Source organism: Spermophilus citellus, assembly GCF_964194105.1.
Source record: "Spermophilus citellus genome assembly, chromosome: 15".
NCBI classification, from domain to species: Eukaryota; Metazoa; Chordata; class Mammalia; order Rodentia; family Sciuridae; genus Spermophilus; species Spermophilus citellus.
Window position 1 is genome coordinate 52,045,281 of NC_138195.1, and position 20,412 is coordinate 52,065,692.

The 20,412-nt window shown below is 49.6% G+C and overlaps 1 long non-coding RNA gene across 1 annotated transcript; it reads right to left on the minus strand.

Annotated features, from left to right (window-relative positions):
- Positions 1-17,874: 17,874 nt before the first annotated feature.
- Positions 17,875-20,143, minus strand: LOC308634755. The gene is made up of 3 exons (XR_014019080.1): positions 19,947-20,143; positions 19,108-19,251; positions 17,875-17,991 (listed from the first exon to the last, which is right to left on the minus strand). It is a non-coding gene; the product is annotated as an uncharacterized lncRNA (long non-coding RNA).
- Between the last annotated feature and the right edge of the window lie 269 nt (positions 20,144-20,412).

The window sequence follows — 20,412 nt, forward strand, 5'->3', positions numbered from 1 at the left end:
AAATCTTAGTGACTCTAATCAACAACGTCATTTATTTTGTTCACCAATCCACATAAAAGTCCAAGCCTCGCAGAGAAGGTTCATTTCTGATACACGCAGCTGCAGTCAAAGCCGTTCAACCAGAGGCTGCTGGGGCCATTCCAGGACAGTTCCTTCACAGCCAAGGCAGCCTGCAGGCACAGCCTTGATTCCTCCACCCTGACCTCCACGTGGGCCCGCCATGGGCCACTGGGCTCCTCATCACCTGGTGGCCAGGCTCCAGGAGCAAGCATCCCAACAGACAGGAAGAGGAAGGTACTAGTCTCTAAAAATTGGAGACTGGAAATCAGAAAAGCATTACTTCTGCAGTATTTTATTGGTCAAGAACTTCAAGAGTCAAACTCACATGTGAACCCCATCTCTCAATGGCAGGAATATCAACACATTTTCTTTTAAAACTCAACATATATTGGGCTGGGGATGTGGCTCAAGTGGTAATGCGCTCGCCTGGCATGTGCAGGACCCTGGATTCAATCCTCAGCACCACATAAAAATAAAATAAAGATGTTGTGTCCACAGAAAACTGAAAAATAAATATTAAAAAACTCTCTCTCTCCTCTCTCTCTCTCTCTCTCTCTCTCTCTCTCTCTCTCTCTCTATCAAAAAAAAAACTTAGCATATAGGATCTAGATACAAAAGTACTTCTATCTACTAATTGTATCTCTATTAGTAATAACCTTAAAATACAATTAAGAAAGCAATTTATTCATAGTACCACCACAAAGAATAAAGAAAAAAGTATTTAGAAATAAATTCAACAAGAGAAACACTTGTACTCAGAAAACTGTAAAATGTTGCTAAAAGAAACTTAGGTTTTCTTAAACCTAAACAAATGGAGATATAAGTAAACTTTCGTGAATTGGAAAATTCTGTACTATAAGATAGAAATTTTCCCCAAGTTGCCATCAACATACCTATCAAATCTGCATCAAAATCTCAACAGCACTTTAAAAAAAAATGATGAAATAGGGCTGGGGTTGTAGCTCAGTGGTAGAGCACTCACCTAGCATGTGCGAGGCCTTGTGTTTGAGGCACCACATATAAATACATAAATAAATAAATAAATAAATAAAGGTATGGTGTCCAACTAAAAAAAATAAATATTTAAAAAAATTGATGAAATGGTCCAAAATTTACAGAGAAATGAAAACAATCCAGGTTAGCCAAAATAATTTTGAAAAGGTAGAACCATGTTGAAAAACCTATATTACTAGATGTTAAACTTTATTATAAAACTACAGGGCTGGGGTTTTGGCTCAGTGGCAGAATGCCTGCCTTGCACATGTGAGGCACTGGGTTCTATCTTCAGCACCACATAAAAATGAATAAACAAAATAAAGATATTGTGTCCATGTATAGCTAAAAAATATTTTTTAAAAAAATCTACAGTAATCATGACATTGTTGAATTAGTATATGATAGACATACAAATCGATGTAACAGAAAAAGAAAATCCAGAAATCAACTCACACATGCACAGCCAATTGATTTTTAACAAAATGCCAAGACATTTCAATGAGGAAAGGATGGTCTTTTCAATGAACAGTGCTGGAACAACTAGATACCTGTATACAAAAAAATAGTAAAGACAAAAATACCCTTAGGCTTTTACTACACAATATACACAAGATAAGCTAAAATGAATAAGAAATCTAAACACAAGAAATAAAACTATACAACATTTAGAAAAAAAGAAAAGAGGCGAAAATCTTTACAAATTTTGATTAAGCAAAGATTTCTTAGATATGACACCAAAACATGATTCATGATAGAAAAAAAATTGATAAATTAGATGTCAGCAAAATTTAAAATTTGGGCACTGCAAAAAACTATTAAGAAAATGAAAAGAAAGCCGGATGTGGTGGTGCATACCTGCAATCCCAGTGGCTCGAGAGGCTGAGGCAGGAGGATCTGGAGTTCAAATTCAACCTCAGCAGAAGTGAGGCACTAAGCAACTCAGCAAGACCTTGTCTCTAAATAAAATATAAACTAGGACTGCGGGTGTGACTCAGTGGCTGAGTGCTCCTGAGTTCAATCGCAGGTACCTAAAAAAAAGAAAGAAAGGAAAACAATGAAAAGAAAAAGCACAAACTTGGAAAAAAAAATGTTTGCAAACTACATATTTGATGGAAAACTTATGTCAAGAATATATGAAGAATTTTACACTCCATAATACAACAAACGACCCAGGACTAGGGGGTGTAGCACTGCAAATTAAAATAATTAATTAACTAACCAATTATTTAATATTAAAAAGATCTAAATAAGCATTTCACAAAAGAGAGACAAATGACTAATCAATCCACAAAGACAAGTTCAGTATCATTAGTCATGAGGGAAATGCAAATTAAAACCACAATGAGACACCTTTATGTAACTAGTAAAAACGGCTTTAATGAAAAAGACAGCTAATGACAAGGAATGGAGGGGAAGTAGGGACACTGAAACCTTCATCTGTTGTGAGAATGTAAAAGGCTTTGGAAAACAGTTTGGCCGGTTCTTTAAGAATGAAGCCTATACTTAACCACATAACCCTTGGGTATCTACCCAACAGATATTAAAACTCATATCCACCTAAAGACTTCTATACAAATGTTCATAATAACATTATTTGTAACAACCAAGACTTGGAAGCAATCCAGATGTCCATGAACTGGATACAGAGAATATGCTGTAGCCTTACTTGAGAATACTATTTGGCAATAAAAAGAAATAAAGTATGGCTAGATGAAGCAACATGGATGTACATAAGAAGGTTTAAAATTGCCAAGTTTAAAATTTGCCAAACACAAATGTTTTGGTTTTGTTTTGTGTGGTTTTTGTTTGTTTGCTTGTTGTGGTACTGAGGATTGGAACCAGGGGTACTGTACCACTGAGCTATACCCTGGGCCATTATTTATTTTTATTATTGAGGCAGGGTCTCACTAAGTTGCTGAGGCTGGCCTGGAGCTTGTGATCCTCCTGCCTCAGCCTCCTGAGTAGCTGGGATTAAAATGGGCACCACTGCTCCCATCAGGAAAAAAAAAAAAAAAAATATATATATATATATATATATATATATATATATATATATATATTGCATGATTCTGTGAATGGGAAATTTCTAGAAAAGGCAAAATGATAGAGGCAGAAAATGGTTCAGTTGTTTTCTTGAGGGGAAGGGTAGGAGTGAAGATTGAGTGCAACAAGTGTGAGGCTAACTCTGGGAGTGACAGAAAGGTGCTGAAACTGGAGTGTGTTGTTGCAAAACTGCATAAATTTACTGCAAGTCAACAATTCCACACTACAATGGTTGGCTTTCATGGGTAGGTAAATTGTACCTCATTAAAGCTGTTTTCTAAAAATGTCACAGCAAGACACAAACATATAGATGGGAGGGTGGGATCCTGAGGGCCAGGAAAAGCAAATTGTCGGATCCAGACTTCCAGAAAGGCCAAACTTCCAGACCACAGTCATTGCAAGAGAGCTCCTTAGTCAGGCTCTGAGCCCTACATCCACCAGAGGCCCAGGCTGTGGGCTGCTCAGGGCCCTCTTTTCCAGGCTCCCAGTCATTCACTTCTGGTCCTCTGCCTCACACTAGCACAGTGTGGTCCTGGTCTTGCCACTGGAGCAATCCAAAGAAGTATCTTGCCCCTAGGCAAGTCACTTAATTCCTGGGCCTCGGGTTTCTCAGATATCAGTGTGGCTCCGCTGGCCACTGAGAGCTAAGCATGTGGGAAGGTACCTGAAGAACTAGCAGAGCAGGAAGCAAATGCTCAGGAAAATTAAACAACGGAGACCTGGGAGAGAGACTTCCCAGGTCTAGTCCAGACTTTATGTCCCCCAGATATCCAGTTCATGGACCTCTCTGTAAGGGAGGAAAATCTTGGAGTGTTTCATTTAACCTCTATTTCCTCCATTGTTCCTTCTAGGACAGCCTAAGGGGGTTGGTGACCCAAATTAGACCTGGGCCTATTTCTAGTACCAGGAATCTTACCTTTTTCCTGAGTAGCCCCTTACCTGTCTGATCAGCTCTAAATCCTCAAAAAGCACTCCCTGCCTTTGAGAGGCACACCTCTGCCATGCCCCTCCAGCAACCTGGTGTAAAGCATCCTGATGTGTATCTGAATCCCCAGCACCCACAATGGTCTGGAAATTCAGACCATAGGTTTGGGCTGGTGCATTTTGAAAAAGTCTCCAGACAGAGGCAATGCTTGCACCTGGAGATGGAGAAGCACTTGCTAAGACAAAGGTCTCAAGGTCTGATTTCTAGGACAGCAGCATTCACTTTACCTAGGCAGTTGATGGCTCCATCCCAGAGCCACCACATGGAAACTGACACCAGGAACCACAGTCTGTTTTAACAGCCCACTGGGTGATTCCCATGCTGCAAACACTGAAGAGCCAGTGCTGAGAATTCACACAGAGCCTGGTTTGAGAAACAGATTTAACATGAGCATGGGATGGGGAGGGATCCTGACTGCCTCCGCCTGCTCCCCATGCCCCACAGTGGTGCTTTAAGGGTTATTTCAGTTTCCCAAGGAGAGGGGGCCACTGAATTAAACCAAAAGCCCTACGTGAAGCTTTCCCTCCTAAGAGATGTGACAGTAGCCCGTTAGTCTCCCCTCTGTAGCAGGTAAGTGCCAAAACATCAAGGTGGGCCAGGCAGGCTCACATCGGCCCCTACACCTGTCAGGCTCTGCACTGCATACCTAGAGTCAGGCTGCCAAGGTGGGGGCAGTGGGTGGAGGTGACGGGCAGCTCTTGTTTCCATCTCTCCATGTCTCCTCCAGCAGGCACAGTGGCCCGAGTAATGACACCAGGCCCTGACAGCCTCCCAAGAACCTTTTTCTCTCACCGCTATGGCCGATGCCCTTAATTGATGTGGATTGTGGAGCTGCCACCCTCGCCCTAGCTGGCAATTAGCGCTCACATTGGCGGCTGTCAAGAACTCTGGGTACTTTCGGGAACCAAAGGCTGGTCAGATTGCAGGGCCACGTGGCTCATTATGCCAGGGCACAGGCTCCCCACCCCAGCTCCCTTTGATCTCGGAGGGCAGAGAGGACAGGTGAGCTAGCTGTCACTTCCATTCGCCTTTCAAGAAGGTGGACAGTGGCTGCTGGTGACAGCTTTCCCGTCCATTTCCCCTCTGAAGTCCCTGAGCCTTGCACAGAGTGGCCAAAGGAAAGGGGTCTGGAGGGACTCATATGGAGCCAGAGAAAGGTGTGGGACCTGGGGCAGGTGAAGTGAGAGTGGTCATGCCTATGCGGCCTTTGGAAAGTCCTTTGTCAGAAAACTGAGTAAGTGAACCAGATCCGAATTTTCCAAGCCATAGATCATGTCCACTTAGTGGAACATGAAACTATTTTAGTCAACAGAACAGCATTTTAAAAACAGACTAGAGCAGAATGGAATGGAATGGAACGGAACAGAATGGATGGGGATAATATGCATGGCCTGAAACAAGGTGAGTTCTGTTTCCTTCACAGTTTGTACTGAGCATGTACATACAACAGGCACAGGATTGCAATGGAGAAAGTATTTTCTTTTTGTGGATACATAGTTTCAAAGCTGTTCCCTGGTGTCTGGAATGGAGGCTGAACCCTCCATCCACCCCAGGTTGCATGGAGGACCCTGGAGGATGCAGAGACAGTCGGCTCAGACATCTTCAGAGAGCTTCTGATCTCCTTGGAGTAAAAGGTGGACAGAGAAGTTAAGGAGACCACTCTGGACTTGAAGGGTCCATCAGGGTCTCATTCATTTCCAGGTTTCTCCCACTGACCACCCTTCCCAGTGCCTGGCCCAGACCGGACCCCTAAACACTCCTGTAAGTGTTTGCAAACTGGACAGCCATGAAGGGAGGAACTGGTTGCTGAGTGTGGCCCCTCTGCTGGTTTCTCCCCAGCCCACCCAGACTGAATGAGCGGTGTTGAGGCTGCGTCCCGATTCTGTACACGTGAAGAGGAACAAGCATAAATGGAACGCCCCACTGCCTATGTATGCTGTCCTTCCTGTACACAGACTCTACAACACGCTCTGTTAGAATAACGTTGCTTGACCCACATATACCACAACAAAACAAATCCAACCGCATTCAGTGACAACTGCAGAAACCTTTGCCGGCTGGGACCATGTGTAGGAATGGCCATTCTCTAGCAATTCCCTTGTACTTTATTTTACTGTTTGCACAGTTCTTTTTTATGCATTCTTTCATGGATTCCTCCCTAGGAGATTGGCATCCCCATCTCCAAGTTACCACTGAAGAAACAGAAACTCAGAGAAGTACAGCAGGCTGCCTGAGGTCACACAGCTAACAAGCAGTTTAGCTGAGAGGCTTGCCCCTCCTGCTTGAGTCCATGTCCTCTGTCCCTCATCTCATGTACCACATCTTCCCTCCCTGACCAGTTTCTGACTGTCAAGTGCAGACCTTTTGGAAAATCCCTGCTGAGGCGCGTCAAGTTCAACCAGGTCCAATAAAAGCTTTATATTTTTCTGTTTTCTATTAAATAATATTTTTATTTAAAAACATAAAGCTCCCCAAATCGCCACTAAAGCAGCCTGTCCCGTGCTGGCTGGGCCTGTCTCCACAAGCCTTGCGGCAGATGCCCCGCCCCCGCCTCGCCCCGCCCCCTGGTCGGCCCAGGGAGGATATATCGGGCTTATGACTATTATATCGTATTGTCCTAAAAGCCAGACCCTCTTTGCAGACAAAGACACTCCACGGCTCACATTTATCAGTTTTATTCCTTTAATGATTCAAAGTTGCGCTGTGATGTGCTACTCAGAACGGAGGATTTTATGGATTTAACAGTTTTATTAATTTAAGAGGTTTCCACTGAGCGCCAGAATGGCTCAGTGTGACAAAAAAGGTATCATAAATGAATTGATTTGTCACGTATCAGAATGCGATCCAGCAGCGATTTCATTATTGGAGTTATTTTCCTCCAATTATCTGCAAACTTAAAATGCTAAAGAGCAGGGCCCCCCCCCCAGCCCCCACCCTCAGCAGCAGCCGGCCTGGATCATTTGAGCAGGAAATAAATGCAAATCGATGGCCCAAATTTGCTGCCATGTGTGGAGGCTACTCAGGCCTCCCTCCTCCCCACATCACTGCTGCTCCGTGAAAACAAAGCCATGGGTCACAGGGTGTCCCTGAGCAAGCCTGCAGGCAGAGGCCACCTGCAACCCGTGTCCTGAGTCCGGGGAACTGGATCTCGCCTTCGAAGGGTAGCAGGGCCTGGGAGCCTTGGGATGCCATCTCTGAGTCCACACCACAGTCCATGCCTCTCTTAGCATCCCAGCCTTTGGGACGTGGGGAGGGTGGACGTGGGATTGAGCGCTGGGCAGATGAGCCACTGGTCTTGGTTCCATCCAGACCTCACTCTGTGGCCTGGCCAATTCTGGACCCTAATAAACTTCCTTAGTGTCCCCAATACTGCACACTGTCACCTCTAGGCTGCCATATGCCCTTTCTTCTCTGACTCAAGGACACGTACCCCACCCCAGGGCCCTCTCCTTTGCCTTTATCGCTCGGCCCAGCCTCTCCTGCTCTCCATCTTCTCTCCACTCTTACGCCCCCCACCCAGCCCAGGCTCCCTGACCCTGGGCCCCAACCCAGCTGGCACTACTCTAGGCCACTGAGTCCTCTGCCTGCCCCAAGCACTTCTCCTCTGGGCCTTAGTTTCCTCAGCAACAAGATGAGGGCATGAATAAACTACAAGTTCCCACCCAGGGGACCTCCATGTCCCCTCAGTCTGCAAGTTCCCTGAGGCCCTGTTCACTGCTAAATTTTTGGTTCTTCCTTCAGCAAACAAGCACCAAAGTTCAAGCATCCATCAGGCCATAGAGGAAAAGTAATGAACTAGACACCACTCTGTCTTCAGGAGTCATTCCTTATCCCACAGGGAGATAGGACACAGACTCAAAGCCAACATGACCGGTGGCTGCATTGGGCTACGCAGGCCTTGTAAGAACTCTGGGAGGGGCTGGGGCTATAATTCTGTCTCTACACTGTCCACCCTGGCTCTGGACTCCTCTGCCCTTGGCCTCTCTGATCAATACGATACCATCAGCATTTGCCATGAGGTCTAAACAATAGAATTCAAGGTGACAGAGTAGGGGGCAGGAGGAGGGTGTAGCCAGAATTCTCACTGGCAGACCGAGAATTCTCCCACCCACTTCCCTGGCAAAGATCCAAGTTCTATTCCAACCCACTCAGTGTCCAGGATGGAGAGCAGCAAGAACCACTGGATGGGAGCCCTCAGAGGCACTCTGGCCTTCCTTGTTTCCTCCTGACAAGATTCTGCAGGCGAAGAAAGGAAGTCCCAGAAAGACCAAGTGTCCCACAGCCAAATCCCTCCCAGGTCCATGTCCGGAGCCCTTCCAAAAAGGCTGTCCCTCTGCCCCTCCCTGCCACTACCTTGCTTCTGTCCTCTTCAGCAACCATTAGCATCTGCCAGGGGAGAATCCACAGGCTGCAGCAGAGGCAGAGCTAGAGGTCACAGTGGAGTCATTTTCCCTAGAGGCACACAGGGACTGTTGGCCAGACCCTGCTCCGTCCCTCACTCTCCACGTTTCTTCTCCGCCTCACCAGGTCTCCTGAGCATTCCTGAGCCAGTGGAGGCGAAAGTCCATGGTAGACTGCAGCATCCTGTGTCTGTAAATGCCAGGAAGAGCAAGGGGGCCACACAGGTCCAGGTGGCCAGAGGAACTCTGGGGTCATCAGAGTGCACACCAGAGTACAGTTTCCTCCCCCACAACTGCTGAGCGAGCCCTACACCAGGTCTTTCCAAGTTGTTCCACACCCCTATGAGGGCAGAGGGCAATTCCCATACCTGTTTTTCAGAGAAGCTGTGATCCTCACAGCCCTGATGTCTCTCCTAAGAGCCAAAAGGAAACACCATGGTTTCTTAGGAAGCATCCTAGAAGCCCCTGAATAAGAGGAAAAGACATAGAGGAGAGGATTGGGCAATGCTAGATCCATGAGTAGAAGCTGGTCCCCTGGATCCCAGGACAGAATTCAGGAATGCTGAGATCTTGAAGCCGAGAGTCCCTCCACCACTTTCAGTGTCCCTCCCAAGAGGCCAGTTGCCAGGGTCTCAGTGAAATTATCTCCTGAAATTCATGCAATGACAGGGAGTCCTGTCATCTCAGTGCTCACAGGCCACCCCTTCCATTTTACTACAGTTCAGGTAGAAAGCTCTTTGCACAGATAACCCCCTAGCTCTTTACACACATGCACATGCAGGTGTGCACGTACCGATGAGCTTCCATGCACAGCTAAGGGCCATATTCCTACACACCCATGCACACTGGTCAGGCCCAAGAGGCACCCAGATCAGATGGGCATGCGGACTCTGCCTGCCCGCACTTGTTCTAGAATGCCCCCAGATGCCATCAGACTGTGGCAGTGCCTGACATATGAGCTCACACCCCAGAAACACAGGGGAAATGAGCAGGTCTCAGGTGATGTGCGATTGCTCCCTTTCCCTCTGGTATTTCATTACCTCCCTGACCTCCGATGGCTAATAAAGGCGTCTCGTTCATGCGATTCTAAAATAGCCTCCTAATGTGCGCCAGGGCTATCTCCTAAAATTAATGCTATGACGAGTAATGAGGGTCTCCATTACCTAGTGTCTGCACATGCAAATTCTAATTTTCCCAGAATGAACTAAGTCCTGAAAAGCCCCCTACAGAGATCCTTACTTCCCAGGCTACCAAAGTTTGGCAGGGATACTAGAAAGGACCAGAACCCACAACCAGGCCACCGTGGATAACTGCCAACCATTTGCTCAGGATGGCAACTCTGACCACGACCCCCATGGCTCAGTTCTGCCTCTGCTTGGCATTCTGAACCTGTCACTCCACACACAGGTCCAGGAAGCTCCACTGCGCTTGACCAGGACTTGAAGGTCCACAGTTTGGTGAAGACACTCTGAGTCTTTCTGTGTGCCAGGAGCTGGACTGGGCACTGGGGAGACACAAGGAACAGTGGTCCCATCAGTTCTGTCATCTCTGGGCTCAGAGTGGGTAAAACGGGTGGGGAAGCCCTAGGTGTCCCGGAGCTAAAGGCAGTGAGGGTCTACAAATGTGTCCATGGTGGGGCCCTTGTTGGGAGTCACAGTGCCCCCAGGAGGTTATAACAGTAAAATAAAGGTTTATGTCAGTAACAATCCACAATGGCTTCTTGGAAGAGTGGCACTTAGGGACCATCTGTGTTCCATTTGGCAACTGCATAAACGAGAGGAAAATCCAGTGTGGACAGGTTCTCTGCCTTTGCACTCTTTGACGACAGTACTCATTTCTGAGATTCCTCCTAAGGTTCGTGACTGTCCTTAGATCCTCCCTCACCACCTGCACCTTCCTCCTTTCCTCCTTCAGGTCTCAGCTTGGAAGTCACCTCCTCCAGGAAGCTGTATGCTCCCCCAGCTCCAGAACGGCTCCTGTTGGAGAACATTCCACCTGGGTTTTTCTAATCCAGCTCTGCCAACCTTCCTGCCCATGACGGTGGTTGGCACACAGCTGTCCAACCCCATACAGCTCTACCTCCATGTATCTCATGTGTTTATATCACTGTCATAGACAGCAGAAAGGTTATTCCTAAGGTTCCCACTTCACAGACTGGGAGACTGAGGCCCCTAGTGATCCAACATCTCATATCAGTAGCAACAGGCAGTTGGAGGGCACAGAGTCATCCTTATCAATGCCAAATCCAGTTCCCTCTCAGGCTCCTGGCACTTCTCAAGTTGAGGGCAGTGTTTGAGACAGCCCTGAAAAGGAATGGTTCATCTTGAGCTTGGGTGTCCCAGCTCCTTGGACATGACAGTATTAATCTCTGGATTCCTCCCAAGTCCATTATTGCATCTTATTGACCCCTGGTGAGCCCTGCCTTTGCAGCTGAAGGGTGAGTCCTGAGTTCAGGGAGGTGGTGTTAAAAGCAGAGCATAGACCCATCCCCCTGTACTTCCCAAGCCCCCATGGGGCATCTCCATTTGCCCATTGAGGGAGAGCTGCAACAGCTCTTCTGGCCCTGCATGGTGCTGCCTTGCTCCTGAGAGCCGACCTTTTGCCAGCCCTTTCTTTTATCTCCAGCCTGTGTGGCGGCTTCGGTCAATACCTGTGTTCTCCCAAACAAGCGCTATCACCCACGCACAGGAGGCCCCCAAGCTCAGGGACTTCCTCTCTGGGGCGTTCCTGGGGCCATTTATCTGGGCTCAGCAAATCCAGTCCCGTGCACCCCCTTCCTGTGTGGACGGCCGCCCACCTCCTGCCCTCCCGTGGTATTTCCCAGAAAGTCCACACTGAGGACCGGAAGCATGGCCCCGCAGCTCTGCTTCCTTTCGGAAATCCCACGGGCACAGGGATGGAGGGTGGGGGGCACCTCAGGAAAGGCCTGAGCCACTGTTGTCCCAAAGTGCCTTTCCTGTGTGGTATGTGGCAAAAACTCTCCATCGTCCTTTAGCCCAGTTGTCACTTCCTCCTAAAAGTCTCTCTGATTACTGCCACTGCCCCCAGAGAACTTTTCTGGCTCAAGGACACACTCGGGGATTTGCACTTGTCCGTGAGGCCGTGGAGACCAATGGTGAAGGAAGAGGATTATCTCTACTAGGCCCTAGGAAGACCCTCAGGTGTAAGGTGAAGAAGCGTCAGAGGGAAGAGCACCCGGGTGGACGGAAGCAGGTGGGAAGCCATCCATGCGGCCAGCAGGAGGCGGGAGGCAGGTAAGGAGGGGGGAAGCAGAAAGAACTAACGAGGCAGGACTCCCAGCAACTGGTGGAACAGGGGGACCTAGGAGCAGAAGGGTCCAGCAGGCCTCCAGGATCTGCTCTAGGACCTAGGGCGTGAGGGGTGTCCCTCGCCTGGCACACCCAAGGGAGAGGAGAATTCCTGAGACAGCTGTGAAAACTCTGTGTGAACACCACAGCCCTGCTTCAACCATGTTTTCAAAACACTCTGTCAAGATGTCTACTGTGTGCAGCTTAGCCAAGGACTCCAGGTCAGCTTCCAGAGTCCCTGTGTCACAAACTCCTCGACGACCCCACAGCTGCCTGACCCTCCGTGAAGAGGGTAGCATGCTGCAAGAAGGATGCCGGCCTCCCAGGCCTCCAAGACCTCTTCTCCTGCCTCCCAGGGACAGGTTCAGAGCTCCAGAGTCCACTGTGCCCTCCTGGCCCCCTGCTCCTCTCTTACAGTCACCTGCAGGGAGCATCCTGTTACAGGGCAGCAGAGTGACCAAGACCCAGACTCCCGGGACAAATCATGGAGGTCCAAGCCAGTCTTTGGACCTACTAGTGGATACCGTGACTGCTTTTCTCTTTCCCTCTGGGCCTGTTTTCCTTTCTTTGAGAAGGGGATGTTAGGACTAGCTACCCCACTGGCAGGTTTGAGACTCAAGTGAGCTGCTTCAGGGCTACAGGTAACAGCTTTGCCCAGTACCTGGCCTCTATGAGGTGCTCAATGAGTAGAAGCAAGGATTGTCATTATTTCTATGATGACCAGGGTCACCCTCTGTCCTGGAGGAGGGGAGATGGCAAGTCACTAAGTCTGGCCCACTCTCAAGTGCAGGAATGACCAAGAATATATGGGCAGATTGTAACAGATTTGCACTTGGCACCTCCTCATGGTGAAATGCAGCCTGTCAGTTATCAGCCATGGTGGCAATGAGAGTTCAGTGTGAGCTGGCCTCACCCCAAAGGACTTGCTCTTCAGCAGAACCTCAGGGCCATTCTAGGCCACACCCCCACCTGAGCCTGAGAGGTGGCCTTGCCCACCGGCAGCCTATGATGGAGAAGAATGGCTTGCCCCCACCACGGGGTCTGCGGGCTGTTCTCACAGGCAAGCAATGTCCCCACACGGAGCTGACAGACCCTGCTTGCCCACTCAGCACTCCACAGAGGACAGGGCAGCGGCCAGAGACCACGCTGCTCTTGACAAACTCTCCACGTGACTGGGCAGCCAGACAGCAGCAGAATAAAATCAGATGGGAGGGGAGTTGGCCCAGCTTCCTGACCAGGTGCTGAGTGGACGCACAGGATTCACGAGAGCGAATCTAAGAGGGAGAAAATTGGTGGCCTTGGCCATAAAGGGGATTGATTACTCAGGGACCCATCACACCCACCAAGGTCAGCCAAGTGGCCTTGGCTGACTCTGCTTCCTGGAGGACAGGGTGCCCTCCAGACTTCAATTCATGAAGGTTCAATTAACTAATAAGTGCTGGATCGGGGAGAGGGTGGCCAGGTTTTCCAATGATGAGAAATAGGAGAGAGAGTTTTGGGGATCTGAGAAAGTCTGAAACTGACCCCTGTCCAGGGTGGTAGGGGGAACTAGAGAGGAAAATGCCTTGGCTTTGGGTTCAGATGGAGCTAGATTTAAATGATTTCCTTTCAGAAGCCATTTCCCCTCTATATGACTCAGTTTCCCCAACTGTCAAGTGGGATTGACAATACCCTACATTCATGGAGAGCCTGCTATGTACTGGACCTTCACTACCTACCTCACTTACATTAACTCAGTCAAACTAGTAGTAACCCCAGGAAGTGGCTGCTATTGTTAGGATCAGCCTTTCACAGACGGAGGAAATGTTCCCAGGTCCCATTGCAAGCTGCCAGGAGTCAAATGTGTGCAACCAGCTTGTACCCAAAACCCTTGGCTGGTCCACTCTGCTGCCTTTTAATGGGTCATGCACATACAACACCTAGAGTTCACCCAGATGTGCCAAGAAGCACTAGTGGACTGGGAGCTCTGTCTGGGTGCTGACACCCCAGTGAGAACTTTCCACATGTTAACGCCCAATAGCCACTGCCATCGCCATCCACACCAGAGGAAACTGAGACACAGAGAGCTCAGGACACTTGCCTGTTACAGACTTATAAGCCACAGAGGTGGTTTTGAACCCAGACAGTCAGTCTCCAGAGCCCCGCACTTAGGCCTCTGCAAAGATGGGGCTAGTGAGGGTGGCCACCCTTGGCACTTGTCTACCAAGGGTACATTATCTACCAGGAAAAGCTGCATGCAGAGCTCACCACAGGGGTCTCCACATACCCACAGCATCCTGGGCTTTGGGAGGTCCAGAGATGTGCCCTGCTGCTTCAGCCCATTCTCCTAGCCTGGTTAGGGACCAAGGCAGACTCAGGAATGTCCCTGGTCCTGGAGAGATTGACAGCCAGGAGAGGAAGCCCTTAGTGTGTGAGGCCTTCTTGGAAGAAGTGAGCTAATCAACAGGTAGAACATGGGCTAGGGAGATGTGTATGGAGAAAGTGAGGTTGCTCCTGTGGAGCAGGGTGGCTTGAGCTAGAGCAAGCAGGAAGCTGGCCATCATGGCACCTGCCTGTAATCCCAGTGAATCCTTGGGAGGCTTATGCAGGAGGATCACAAGTTCAAGGCCAGCCTCAGCAACTTAGCAAGGCCTTGTCTCAAGTTTAAAAAAAAAAAAAAGGCAGGGTTGCGGGGCAGGGGTGTGGGGTTGGTGATGTAGCTCAGAGATAGAGCATCCTAGATGTAATCCCCAGTGCCACCATTAAAAAAAATAGCAAATAGGTGAGAGGCCAGATGAGTGACCTAAGATGGAGCATCTCTTAGAATCTCCCACTCTAAAATGTCCCACCCTGCCTGGCCCTGGGAAGGCAGGACCGAGAGCGGCCAGTGATAGACAGTGAGTGCACTTTGGGTACATAAACCTGACACAAAAAGCAGCCAGTTCCATCTGGCCCATGGCTCTGCTCAGGTCAGTCCTATCCATGGAGGAAACCTGGGCCTTCCTCCTGGGGGTCCCATTGTCCTCCCAGTGGCTTTTGCTCCCATCCTCCAGCCAACTGAGACCCCACCATTTAAATCATTACCCCAGATCATTAAGTTGGAATCCATAATGTGGACTGTCCCTTGGGGAGCATTCAGCTGCAAAGTCATAAAATGGCAACGCGGATGGTCATTAACCATGAGGGCTGTTTATCCCGCGGCCTGCTCTGGCCGGTGGAAGTCATGAGGACAGAAGCCAGCATCCCCTCGCTCTCCAGAGTGGAGGTGGTGGCTGCTGCTCTCTGGTGCTTGCATCAGAGCTGTGCTGACAGTGGAGGCAAAGGTCAACCACAGCCCACCCCTCACCAAGATCCCCAAGCCACCTCTCAACACAACTGTGCAGCTGGCTCTAACACCTGCCCATGCCACCTCCACCCCCAGAACGCCCTCTCCTCATTCCCCTTCCCAACTGTCCTCAGGGAGCCCTCCCTGGCCACTCTGGGTCCAGAGTTCAGTCCATCAGTCCCCCCAGCTCCCACCTTTTCAGACATTCACCTGGCCTTGTGGCCACCTTAGTGTCCTGGTCCTTCCTTTAGGGACGATGCTCCCAGAGGGCATCAGTTTATTTGTCTCCATCTTCTGTGTCCCCACCACTCCCCTTTCAAACCTGATGCACGACTTTATGTCCAGGAAGTGCTCAAAATATGAACCATGACACCAGAGGGTCACTGCTGCCAGTCTTCTTTGCCCATCTCTACCCAACACGGTCACATGAGCATTTCTACACAGCTCTGAGGACCAGGACCAGCCTCCTCAAAGGGGCTTCTGACCCAGACAAGAACAAGGACCAAGTGCCAACGAACTTGGAAAATACAGACTTAGGAAGGTAAGAGTGTCCTAGGCTCTGACAGTATTGGGGGTGGCAGACCCAGGTCTCAATCCAAGGTCTTCTGGCACTGAGGTCTATCTCCCCAGAAAGTGTGGTGGCCCACCTGAAGTCACGTGGTGGAGGCCAGGCAGGGCCGTGAGAACCTAGAGTGTGGGCCACCTCTGCTATATCTCCCTGCATGTCCCTGACCGTCTCGGCCTTAGGATGAAAGAGATGAGTAGAGAAGAAAGCCACCTGTGGCTCAGACAAGTTCTGAGTGGAGCAGCCAGGCCAACTGTCCATCCAACCCAGGACCAGAAAGGACTGGAGTTTGGGAGAGGCCTCAGGGCTGTGGGGACCTATCAAGCCTCCCTGGACAGATGCCAAGCCATATGCGTCCCCTGTTATATAATCTGCTGGCTCTCTACAGACCATGGCTGTCCGTGGCATGGTCAGGGAAGAGGTGAGACCCCATGGCACTTGCCCACCCAGGTGCATTTCAGACTGAGCCAGCCCCCAGGGCAATGGGCAATTTAGTTCCTGAATGTAATTCTCAGACTGTTATCTATTTGAAGCTGCTCAGCATCCACCCACCATGTGGAGCTGCCCAAGCTGACCCAAGAGTCACCAAAAGCCATGTGTGAGGCCATGTAGTCCGGCCCTAGCCAGAGGCTTCCCCAAGGTGTGCTGAGGGAATGAAAAAGGCCCAGTATTGGGGAAAGCTGGTCAGTATGAAAGGCTCAGATGAGGCCCCAGGAGAAAACAGGACACATTTCTTAAATACCCTGTGTGCACATGTGTGTGTTTGCATGTGGGTGCTTGCATGGATATGCTTACATGTGTGTGTTTACATGTGGGTGCTTGATGTGCATTTGTAAGCATGAGGAGAGTTGTGCAAGGACACGTAGCTTGCTCCGCAAGGTGAGAATGATGGAGGGTGGTGACAGCTGATATTTGCTTTATATGACTCCATACTCCTTTGCACTCCAATTAGTTCACTGAAGATGAGTTAGGAAATGAGAACTGGCAGCTTTGTTTAACCCAGCCTTTCCCAAGCTCATTTGATGATGTTTTGTGCCATGTCTAGAAGCATCCACTGCAGAGGAGATTGGCACAGAATCTAGTTTGAGGAAAGATAAATATGTCAAGCTTCTACTAGAGAAGATCACGATCCCTTCTGAGGCTGAGAGGCAGAAGGTAGAATGCAGATGCCTGGTCAACGGCAGAGCCCAGAGCTCCCTACAGCCCAGCCCTGCCCCAGATGCTCTGGCAGGGGTGGTGGAGGCAGTTCAGAAGTGACCTGCTCCTAATGGAGAGAAGGTGAAAGGGCCACAGAGGAGCAGAGTGAGCCAGTGTTGGGCAATGCAAGCCCTTCCAAGAAGAGAACTGAGGTTTAGGATTGCACAGCGACACCTGGACTCATGGACCGAATCTCTGCTCCACTTCTCCTGGTCCAGCCACTTGCAAGGTGCTTGACCCCTCTGGGTGTCAAGTAGGGGCTAGGTCAGATGACCCCTAGCATTCCTGAAAGGCTCCAGGATTATGGGCTTCCCAATGATCAGCACTGGAACTATCCAGTGAATTATCACTTCTGCTTTATAAGTGAGGTAACTAAGGCTCAGAGAGGTTAATCCGATTCTTCAAGGTGAACAGAGAGAATGGAGCTCAAAATCATCATCCTGGTGTTGGCCTTGTGACCAGGAGTCCTCTGCTTTGGGGCGTCAGGAGCAACTATCTGCTGAGCCAGGCCTGAGACAGGTGGGTGGAGCTTCCAGTCCCGGCTCTAACTCCTATTGGTGTGCAAGTTGGACCAGTCAATTTACCATTCTGAGCCTCAGTTTACCCCTCTATTACTGGAAATACCATCTCACTGGTTACATAGGGTCATCCACCACATAAGACAGCCCCAGGTCCATTACGTGTAAGTCTTCACTAAATGAGAACTATTATCGTTACCCTCGCTCTATGAATTATCCCAGGGTGGAGAGAAAAGGAGACACAGGGATTTAACTCAAGGTGTGCTGGCCCTGTTTGAAGCCTCAGACCTCCCATCTATAATGGGATGACCTCTGGGAGCCCCTAGATCTATAATATGGATGAAATAAGATCTCTGTGAAATGCTTTTACACAAAAAGGTCTGGAGAAATTCACCCTCCAGCAACCAGAAATCTTTCACGGGGAAGTGGGTATGTAATTGTATTAGTCAGCTTTCTGTTACTGTAACAAGTACCTGTGACAACTTATAAGGAAGAAAGGTTTATTTCAGAAGTTCCAATCCATGGTCAGTTGGCCCAGTTGCTTTGGGCCCGTGACAAGGTGGCACATCATCATGGCAAGCTCGCGGTGCAGCAAACAGCTCATTTCACTACAGCCTGAAGGAAAGAGAAAGAAAAAGGAGCAGCCAGGCTTCCCATGTCCTCTTCAAACACATGCCCCCAGCGACCTAACCTCCTTCTACTAAGCCCCACCACCTCCCAGCAGCACCAGAGTCTGGGGCCAAACCTTTAACACAAATCGTTTTGAGATCCATTCAATATTCAAACCATACCAGTGATACATTAGGATCAGGGGACACAGGGCAGGGACAAGAGCCAAGACACAGCAAAAAGAACATGACAGACACTCCCTGTGTGCCAGGCTCTGAACTAGGAGCTGTCTGGACCAATTCATTCAGTCCCTATGAAGTCAGTACCTGTTAACCCATTTTATAGGCAAGGAGATAGACATCGGAAGACATTAATTAACAGGCTCAAGGTCACAAGTGTGGTGAAGCAGGACCTGAACTCAAACTTCCCAGACCTTTTATCTCCAATGTACACACCCTAGCCCGCTGAGGGGCACAGGCTTTGCTATAACTGCAGAGCCCCAGGACAACCGAGGCCCCTCATCACAGAGGGGAGTGTGAATCCCATGTGGAAACCAACCTGTGCCTCTTCTGGGGGCCTGCTGAGTCTCAGGATCTCTGTTCCCCAAGCAAGAAGTGCAAGTCTCTCTCCTTTAGTGCCACAGGGTATTCCCAGCCCCCAGTGTCACCAAGAAGGTGGTCCCTGCTGGCCTGAGAGAATAGCTGGGCCTGAACTGCTCTGTGTGGTGACAAAGAGCCACTGGCCGGGTGTGGTGGCCACAGGGTGGAGGGCTGCCTCATCCGTCTCCACCCTGGACGCACCAGCCCCAGCGACCCCACTGAGGCGCTGGCTCCCGAGCTTTCAGACACCGCGTGCCGAGTGTTTGTCAGCTCCTGACACTAATGTTATTTAAGGCCCAAAGTCTAATGTAAGGCTTCCTTTTAGCAAGATTGTCTCATTTAATAAAACTCTCTGTCTCTGTCCCCCAAGGTAATCACGTTGATGATAACGCATTCCCTGCGCTGTGATTTGATCTGGGAATAGAATTATCGCACAGCCTGGCTTTGCTGTCAGATGTTCTATTTGTTTTTCCCCCCCTAGAATAGGGGAAGAGGGAACATCCAGGTGAGTGGCTCTGCTCACCTGGGGCTTGCCACTCCACTCCTCATCCCCAGGAGGCACTTTCTCATTGACTCCATCAACAGCGTCCCCCAAATACCTGTGCCGTGGGCTGCCCCTACTTCACTGCGCCTCGGGCAAGCCAAGCCGCCTGAACCGCTCGAGCCCCTGTGGATGGTGGGTAAAAAGAACAGAGCCAGCACTGGAGTTGAAGAGTCGAATATAGCTGGGTTCCAATCCCGGCTCTGCCTGTCACTAATCATGTCACCTGGAACAGGTCACTTCACCTCTAAGGCTTTTGTCATCGTCTCAGACACGAGCTATATCACAGGGATATTGAGGAAAGTGGCTGAGCCAGCAAAGGCCCCTGGCACATTAGAGAGGTGCTTATCCCCGGCACCCCCTAAACTTGCAGCCCTGAGAGAGACCCTCCCGAACTTCTGTGTACTCTTAAGAAGAAAAAGTGAGATCAAGCATTTCAAGTGCTTTGTTGCTCTCTCCATCACTATCACTGCCATCAGTACCACCATCCCTCACTATCATCATCACTGTCATCATCATCACTATCGTCACCACCATTCTTCACTGTCACCATCAACATCATCAACATCATCACCACCATCATCATTACCACCATCGTCATCACCATAATTCTTCATCAACTGAGAAGGGAGAGCCCTTTAAAGCCTGCAAGGGGCTGCCCTGATGTAGGCGGGGTGGATGCAAAGCTGGGAACTCTACGCTCTTGAGCCCTGGGCTAGTCACTTCACCTCCTCAGTCTAAGTGCTTGTCTGGGAAGCAGTAGCATTCTTAAACCTAGTAGCCCAGGTACATGTGCACCTGTGGGAGTGGGTATCACCTACCCCACTTTGCTGTCCATCCCTCAGTTAGTGGACCCAAGCATGGTGGGGGCCTGGTGGGCTTCCAGGAGTCCCCCCAGCCTGCAGATGCAGTTCATGAAGTCACATCTGGCCAGCAACTGGGTCCAGCCAGCAGAGCAGGTGCTTGAAGGCTTCAGGCGGACTGGCTCCTGGGCTCAGTTGGTGTCTGCAGGGCTGATGGCTTCTTGCTGACCACAAAGCATGAGCAGCATGAGCAGCTCCTTGGGAAAGGGCACAGGATACGGAGCTGGGAGAGCAAAGTTCTAACCCTGCCTCCTGTAGGCATTCCCTGGGGGCTTGGGGCATACTGAGCCCAGATGCTTTCTATACATTTGGTATATCATGACAGTCCTGGCACTTAAGAAGGTGACAGAAGATATGATGAAAGAACTTTTTAAAAAAAATGTATGGGCAGGGTTAAAAGACACCAGAAAGGGCTGGTAATCAC